The sequence below is a fragment of the Grammomys surdaster genome, unplaced genomic scaffold (assembly GCF_004785775.1).
Source record: "Grammomys surdaster isolate TR1022 unplaced genomic scaffold, NIH_TR_1.0 185, whole genome shotgun sequence".
In the NCBI taxonomy this organism is placed as follows: domain Eukaryota; kingdom Metazoa; phylum Chordata; class Mammalia; order Rodentia; family Muridae; genus Grammomys; species Grammomys surdaster.
Window position 1 is genome coordinate 8,696,151 of NW_021604630.1, and position 9,370 is coordinate 8,705,520.

The following is a 9,370-nucleotide window of genomic DNA, read 5'->3' on the forward strand; positions in this document are numbered from 1 at the left end:
GGAGGTCCTTTATCCACTTAGACTTGAGCTTTGTACAAGGAGATAAGAATGAATAGTGATTATTAATGGGGAATCTGTCACATCATCATAGGCCCCATGAAAGCAGGAATCATGATTGGAAGAATATTAATCTAATGGTCAGAGACACAGAATGAATTTGAGATAAGAACTGTAAGAGAGGAGGACAACATTTTAAAACTAGATGACCAAATTTTCAAACCTCTATGATGCTAAATTATTGCATTAGCACATTAATGGTTATCTTTCCAGATACAATGTGCAAAAAATTGTTGACAAGTCTCTTGAAACTGTCATGCATGTCTTCTTGGTTACTGTTCTGCTCCAAACAGAACCTGTTATAAAACTGTCTCTCCAGTCCTTTGTCTTGTTCTTGGTTATTCTTTTGGAAGTGCATGGGTAGAAGTAAGATCTCATATGTACAAGAATTTAATAACCCCCTTTCAATCATTCTTCCTCTACCACCTACAAAGTTCATTATCATACCCATTAATACATGGTTTCTACTATGAGAGAATGTCATATATTGAGTCCTGTAAATGATTCTCCATCAGCTCTTCAGTGTATTTACAACTAAGCAAATTACAATTAAAGTGGCTATTTTAACACACATTAATATACCAATAAATTACTAGTAATAATGTTACTGCTATGCCAAAAACTGTGAAACATTGCTCTAACATCAGGGAGGAACACAAAGCCTCATTTATTTACAAATTGTAAAGAAGAATGCTTTGACATAACTACCTAAGCTAGAATGAGAAGTTCATGATAAATTTGAAACAAACTATAGACATTTTTATTAGTGAAATTTTATTCCTCTAATTTTTATACTACATTAATAATGAAAATAATACTTAATTCCACATTTTTCTTTGTTGTGAAAAACAAGCCAATGAATTGAGATAAAATTATTTCTAAATCAAATTTTAAGTTTCCTGTAGGTATTAGAGGTCCTTAGAAATAAAAGTCACATTCATATAGACAATAGCATTTCTTAAAGATAAAAAGCTAGATTTAAAAACTCAAGGATGAGCATATTACAGAGACAAAATTGACAGTATAAGGTGAGGCCTTGTGATTGGCAGTTGGAACCATAGAAATGATTAGGTAGGGTGAATCTTGCACCAAAGGCTAAAGGGAAGGCCTAAAAAGACTGGACTTGAGGATAGGGGGTGACAGAGCCAGCAGAATATGTAAGTATCACTCAATTCTAATTAGTAAAGCCAGAACCACTTCATTAATTATTCAGGGAATTGTTTCTATTTATGTCCAGTTTATGCACAGAGAGGAAAGCAACAATTAAGAATGTGTCTAATGGGAGGTCCTGCTCCTGGGAATATGGCACCTCTGCAGCGCCAGTCTGGGAAGCAACTGATGAGCCTGTAAGATGTACCCTGCTTTAGGCAGAGATTTTCTTTTTATTTTTTTAATATGATATTTTCTTTATTTACATTTCAAATGTTATCCCCTTTCCCAGGTCCCCTGCCCCCAAAACCCTCTACCCCATCCCTCCTCTCCTGCTTCTATGAGGGTGTTCCCCAACCCACCCAGTCCACCCTAGCATTCCCCAACACTGGGGCATTGAGCCTTCACAGGACCAAGGGCCTCTCCTCTCATTGATGCCTGTCAAGGCCATCCTCTGTTACATATGCTGCTGGAGCCATGGTTCCCTCCATGTGTACTTCTTGGTTGGTGGTTTAGTCCCTGGGAGCTCTGGGGGGTCTGGTTGGTTAATATTATTGTTCTTCCTATGGAGTTGCAAACCCTTTCAGTCCTTTCCCTAACTCCTCCATTGGAGTCCCCATTGGGGACCCCATGCTCATTCCAATGATTGTCTCTGAGCATCTGCCTCTGTATTTGTCAGACTATGGTAGAGCCTCTTAGGAGACAGCTATATCAGGCTCTTGTCAACATGCACTTCTTGGCATCCACAATAGTGTCTGGGTTTGGTGACTGTATATAGGATGGATCCCCAGGTGGGGCAGTCTTTGAATGGTCTTTCCTTCAGTCTCTGCTCTACACTTTGTCTCTGTATTTGCTCCCGTGAGTATTTTGTTACTCTTTCTAAGAAGGACCAAATGACCTACACTTTGGTCTTGCTTCATGTGGTCTGTGAATTGTATCTTGAGTATTCTGAGTATTTGGGCTAATATCCACTTATTAAGCAGAGATTTTCAAGAAATTTTATTCTTTATAGAGAATTATCAACAAGATAGCCATGATAAAACCATCGTTGGAAGGAAATGTCTCAGAAGACTCAGTAGAGACCATTTCTTTGGTTTTGAATATCTTTCATGTACATTAAAGACATCCTTTTGTAATGATGACTGAACATGTACTTTTCACTGAGATGCAGATGGCTATTTATCTCCTGGTGGCTAAACAACAGTGTCCAGTGACATCACAATGACAAACAAGAGAGAACCTCATCATCTTACTATGTAGAGAGTGCTGAAACATAAACATACGAGAGCATACTGGAAAAACATGTAGATTCAAATCCAAACCAGCTCTACAAGCTTGACTATGCTAACTTTGTATATCAATTTTTCTGATGCATAAATGAACATAATTATAGTACCTACTTCAGAAAGTTGCCTCAAAAGTTAAATAAGATATTTTACAATACATTGCAGAGTATAACACATAAAGCACACCAATTTACCATTTGCTAATTAAGTAATTTTAAATATATCCCATTCAAATAAAACAATGAATAAGATATACAAACATAATAAAACATTTTGATTAGCGTTTTACTTAAGAATCACATAATTATTCATTTTAAAAATAAATATTCTTTATTTTGTGTTTTGTGTGTGTGTGTGTGTGTGCGTGTGTGTGCGTGATTTTGTCTGCACTGTGTGCATACACATGCCCATATAGGCTAGAGGGCTTTGAAGGCCCTGAAACTGGTTTAGAGATAGTTGGGAGCCACTGTTGGGAACTAGTCCAGATCTTCAGAAAGAAGAGTATCTCTCTCTCTCTCTCTCTCTCTCTCTCTCTCTCTCTCTCTCTCTCTCTCCCTCTCTCTCTCTCTCTCTCTCTCCCCTAATCTTATCTATCTATCTATCTATCTATCTATCTATCTATCTATCTATCTATCTAATCTATCTAACTCTCATCTACCTAAATATCATCTATCTGTATGTCTATTATTTATCTATCTATTTTCTCTCTATCATCTATCTGACTGTCTATTATCTATTTATAATCTAGCATCTGTTTTCTATATACTATCTATATGTCATCTATTATGCATCATCTATAAGTTGATATTGATAAATAGACATACACATGTATACTATTATTTTTAACTTAGTTATTATTTTAATATATTTGAAATTAAATACAATCATGTTACTTGTCCCTTTCCTTTTCTTCCCTCAAGCTTCTCTTATGTTTCCTCCTTCCAATATTTCTCATCTCCCCCCAAACTTATAGTATCTTTTCTTAAATTATTGCTACATATTTATGCACAAATACAAAAATATATAAACACAACATTCTGAGTATAGTTGATTGTTTGTGTGTATATGATTTCAGGAATGACCACTTTGTTTTGGATTTTCAATTAGGGGCCACATTCCTAGGAGAGGTTAATTAACTCTCCCTTAGAAGTCATGAATTGCCTGTAGTTGTCTATAGTTTGGGTCTCGAGCCCTCTCTCCTTCCACATTAGCATATTTATTGATATTGTCTTCTTTATGCAGCCACTCTCAGAAAAAGCTATTTTACAGCAAACATCTTGCTATTGTGGCTTTTAGAATCTTTATGTGTCTTCTGTGATGATCCCCCATGTAATAGATACAGGAGCTGTGACGTAGACTTAGCCATTGGGGCTGGCTTCCTCATGATCTATTGATCTCTGTGTTGTGTCCAGTTCCAGATGTGTTTTCCTGTGCTGGTGTCCTTTGGTTGTAATGAGAAGCTTCTTCAATAAGGAATGATAACTTACAGTGTATGTGTGTGCATGTGTGTGATCATGTGTGTGTGTGTGTGTTTATTTCTAAATACATAAATATAATCTGCTCAGTCTGTATGTTTCTTGTATGTGTATGTTTTCAGAGCTGATCATTTGGTATTGGATTGCCAATTGGTATGCTCTTCATTAAGGCATGTGATTTTTTTCTTAAAGAAAAAGAGGTTATAAATTTGAAAGAGAGTAAGATACATGGGGACCTTTGGAGGGGAGGAAGGGAAAGTGATAATGATTCAATTAGATTATAATCTGGAAAGTAAAAACGCTGTTAAAAATCTTTGCTGACTTTACATCTGACAGAGGATTAGTCAAACAACTGAATTATTAATTAGTTATGGAACTGAACTATAGAAGTTTTCAAAAGAAACACAATAGTCAAATGCGAGGAAAATGTAAACTAAAATTGCAGTGGCATTCCTTGTCACTACCCTAAGGATGGCTGTAATCAAGACAACAAGGGCTGGTGAAGTTTTAGCAGAAGGAGTACACTTATTCACATTGTTAATGCTACTGGAAAGGGGGTCCTTTATTGCAGAAATCAGCGTGGAGATTTACATTATGCTAAAACTAGAGCTGACATCCAAGTCAGCTACAGCCACATGAACATGAACAGCCAAAGGACTCTACAGTCTACGGCAGAGTTAGATACCAGCCATAGAGTGTAGATTCACTATTTCTCTATGCAAAATAAGTAGCCAGTAGAATCAGCCTAGATGTCTATAAGTTGATAGGTAGATAGTGAAAATATGGTACACACACGTGATAGATTTTCTTTCGGGATTAAATAAAAAATGAAATTCTGAAGTTTGCAGGTCAGTGGATGGAAATGCAAAACCATATACTGACAAAGGTAACCTAGCTACATATAGACAAATACTATTTCTTCTTCCTATCTCTTAGATGTTGATCCCATCTTTGAATTCTTAGATTTCTGTACTTGAATTTAAATGTGTGTCTGAAGACACACGGAAGCAAAGAGGGAGCCACCGGTGTGATCGGGGAACTCTTAACGGGTAGGATAGTAAGACACATGCAATGTGAAATCAGAGGACACAATAGTAGGCATTGACATGGTTAAAGGACATATGGAAAGGCTTCAGACAGAAGGTATGGATGGGGAGAGGGTTAATAAAAAACTAGAGATATCTGGAAAAGTCATATAAAAACCTACTACTTTATAAGCTAACTAAATAAATGTCACTAAGAAGGGGACACTAACTAGTCATTGGAGGTGGATGGAGTAAGGGAACTGGATAGGAAGAGGAGGTGGAGAAGGAGAACTGGGATGACGATCAGGTGTGAGGAGAAGTAGGGTGGAAGAGGGCAGGGAGGGAGAATGGAAATCTGTGTCAGACATCTGTGCTGACTAACTGAAGCCCTGGGATATGAGAGGATACTGGGAGTCTATGGGGGTGACCCTAGCTGAGATTCCTACCAGATGGGGATATAGAGACTGAAATGGTCATCTATTGTAGCCAGACAGGACTTCCGGAGGAAGGAGGGAGCCATCAATTCACCCACAAAACCTTCAACCCAAAATTTGTTTCGCAAACAAGATGTGCAGGGATAAAGCTGAAGCAGTGAGAACAGCCAACCAAAGAGAGCCCCAACTTCAGGCCCATCCCCTGTGAGAGAGCCAACCCCTGACATTGTTGTTACTCTGCTATTCCTGCAGATAGGAACCTAGCATAATTGTCTCCTAAGAGGGTTCATCTAGCATCTGATGGAGGCCGATGAGAGACCCACAACCAAACATCAGGGAGAGTCCAAGGAGTCTTATGAAAAACTTGCAGATGGAAGTGAGCTAGTTGGAAGGGTCAACTACACCAGCAGAAGAACCACAGAGACATTTAACCTGGGACCATGAGGTCTCACAGAGCCTGGGCCACCAATCAGGGAGCATGCAGGAGCTGGACCTAGACCCTCTACATATTTGAAGCAGACGTGCAGCTTGGTCTTCATGTGTGTTCTCTAACAATGGGAGATGGGTCTGTTTTGCTCTCTGTTCCCTGCCATTGGATCCTCTTCCCCTACGTGGACTGCTGTGTTGGGCCTCAAAGGAAGGGGATGTGCCTAGTCCTGCTGGGACTAGATGCCCCAGAGTGGAGTGGCGCCCAAAGGAAGTTCCCCTTCTCTGAGGTGAAGAGGAAGGGGTAATGGGGGGGATGGATTTGTAAGGGTGGGACTATGAGGAAAGGAGGTAGGGGACTGAGATTATGATGTAAAGTGAATAACAAAAATAAAAATAAATCCACATATAGAAGTGAACATTTGAAAGATGTGAAAGAACATGTTCTTTCATAGAGGAAATGACTTCAGTTGACTTAATACTTCCTAGTTCTATCTATTCCCCACAAATTTTGTAAGTTTTTCCTAAAAGCTCAGTACATTCCATTATTTATACATACATTTTTACATCTGCATTTTCTTTAGCCAGTCATGGATGACTATCTAAGTTGGTTCATCTTCTAGTTATTATAAGTACTAAGCAATAAACATAGAGTGTCTACAATCACTGGGGTAGAGTATATATAGTAATTTGGGGGATATATGCCCAAGAGTGGGTCATATGGTAGTTCTGGCTTTAATTTCTTAAGGAACACCCAGCACTGATTTCTATAGTGGTTACTGGCATTCCCTTTCCCAAAGCTGTTTATTTCCTCCAATATATATTTTTTATACCTTGGTCAAATACCAGGTGGCTACATTTCTATAACTTTAGCACTAGGTCTTCAATTCCTTTGACCTATGTGTCTCTTTGCACCAATACCATCCTGTTCAGTTACTGTGACTATGCACTGTGACTTGAAATAACATATTCCAATACCTCCAGCATTATCTTTCTTTGCAGGAAAACCCTGACTATTTGAGTTTCCATACAGAACTCAGGATTGATTTCTTCTGTTCATATGAAGAATGGTATTGGGATTTTTTTTATTGCAATCAAATCTACAGATGACTTTTGGTTCTATAGTCACTTTCACAAAATTAAATCTATCAATTAATAAGCATGGAAGGCCTTTCCATCTTATAATGTCTTCCTAATCTCTTTCTTAGTGTCTCCCGAGGGACAGATCTGGTCTACATATCCGGTAGCACATACTGACCTCACTCTCCAATATACTTTTAGTACAAATTCCTCCATATTTTTGCCTCTACAGTTTATCCTTCCATTTATGTTCCATTTTCTTTCTTTCCATCATCTATATACTAATCTAAACTTAGTGTTTATGTATTTCTCTTCTGTGTTTCTTCTTAATAATATGTGAAGTGACTAACATATTACCTTACAAAGTAGTATTATTTTTCTTTTTCTCCCTAACAGGATCAGGGCATAAAGATTAATTGTTTTATAGTTTACTTTTATTCCACTTATCAGGTCTACCCTTAGATAAGGTCTGCTCTTGTAGACACTATTTTTCTCAAAGGGAGAAGTGGGGATAGAGACTGCTGCCCTGGACACAAGTCTCACAGAGGAAAATCACACTGAAAGCCTATTAGAATTCATTCCCTCACAAACAGTAAAAATCCTCACTCTGAAAGCAGAAGGGAAAGGGTGCTCTACATTAAAGAAAAATCCAATCAATGATGTAACTCTAAATGTACAATTGTGAACACAAAACCACAAATAACATCAATATCAAGTAATGCATCTACTCCTAAATTTAATAACACAGAAATTTTTCTCTGATCCATTTATCTGCTGTTTCCATAAAAATTACACCTCATTTTCAAAGATAGATACTATTTCAAGGGAAAGGGGAAGGAACAAATATTCTAAGAAAATGGAATTAGTGCATAAGAGAGCATGGCTGTTTAAACATCTGCCAAACTGAAACTCAAACCCAAACTAGTCCTACTAGATAAGGAAGGTCAATTTGTCATTGATCAGAGGAATAATCAAGTATAAATGACAATTTTAAATATAGTCACTAAAAGCAGGTGTAACCACTATAACAGAACAAATGTTACTAGTATTAAAGTCACAGAATAATCAATACAGTAATAGCAGGTGACTTCGATATCCCAGTTTCACCAATAGACAGATTGCCTTGATAAAATTAAAGAAACAGTGAGGTCAAATGGTATCATAGATTAAACGGACTTAACAGACACTCAATGAACATTCCACCCGAGCACCTACAGAATATACATTCTTCTTAGCAACCTGTGGAGCTGACTGTACTATTATTTCATATCAAGGGTACAAAACAATTCTCAGTGAATACAGGAAAACTGAAGAAAATTCATAAGATAATCATACTGTTTTCAAATAAAATATAAAATCAACAGCAACAGAAACCACAGAAAACCTACAGACTTCTAGAGACTGAACAACATATTGTTGAATAATGAATGATGGGTCACTCAAGGAATCAAGAAGAATACAGAAAAATTCCTCTTGAATGAAAACAGAGATTATGTCACCAAATTAAGGGGTACAATGGAAGTAGTGCCAAGAGGGAAGTTTAGAAATGAAGGTATCCATATAAACCATAGAGGTCTTAATGTTGCACCATAGGGTGCTGGAAAAACAGGTCCAACCCTAGAGAAGTAGGCAGAAAATGAAAAATAATATTATGGCAAAGACTAGGAAAATGGAAAAACAATTCAAATCACCAGTGAAACCAAGACTTAGTTCATTTGGGATAGAAGCAAAAACTAATAAACCTTTAAGCCAAAGTAATGAGAAGGAAGTAAAAAGATCCAATTTACAGAAGACAAGGAGACATGAGAACAGACACAATTTAGAAGTGAAATAATACATACATTTCTTTGAAAAGTACTTTATGTGTATGTCTGCATGCCTGAGTGGATGTGCATTATACCATGTGTGCCCCTTGGAGGCCAGAGGAGGGTACTAGATCCCTGGAAATGGAGTTATAGGTTGAGAACTGTTGCCAGATGTGGATGCTGGAAACTGAACTCTTGTCCTCTGGAAGAACAGCAAGTACTCTTAACTGCTGGACTAGTGCCAGGCCACTTCTTAAAGTCACATTTCACTTAAAATTCACATTTCATAGGAAAATCTAAAAGAAGTGATCAGATTTCTCAGTGCGTGTGAATACTAAATTTAAACAAAACCAATATAAATAATTCAAACAGATCTATAAGAAGCATTGCTCTTGAAACAGCAATTTAAATTCCCACCAAACCACAATATCAGCAACAAAAATGACCAGACCTGGTTTAACACATTACAGAAAGAATGCATCACACCTTAAAAATAAATCTTGTTCAAATTATTACATATAAAAGGAAAAACTGTTTCTGAACACATTCTACAAAGCCTTTATTACAACAATACCAAAGGCACAGCAAATTAAACAAATATCTCACTAATTAACATAGACACAAAGGGTTTCA

The 9,370-nt window shown here is 37.2% G+C and overlaps 1 protein-coding gene across 1 annotated transcript in view; it reads right to left on the reverse strand.

Annotated features, from left to right (window-relative positions):
- The window catches only part of Nrg1 (neuregulin 1), a 1,037,838-nt gene that overhangs the window by 675,202 nt on the left and 353,266 nt on the right, over positions 1 to 9,370 (reverse strand). The gene's annotated exons all lie outside the window — the stretch shown is intronic.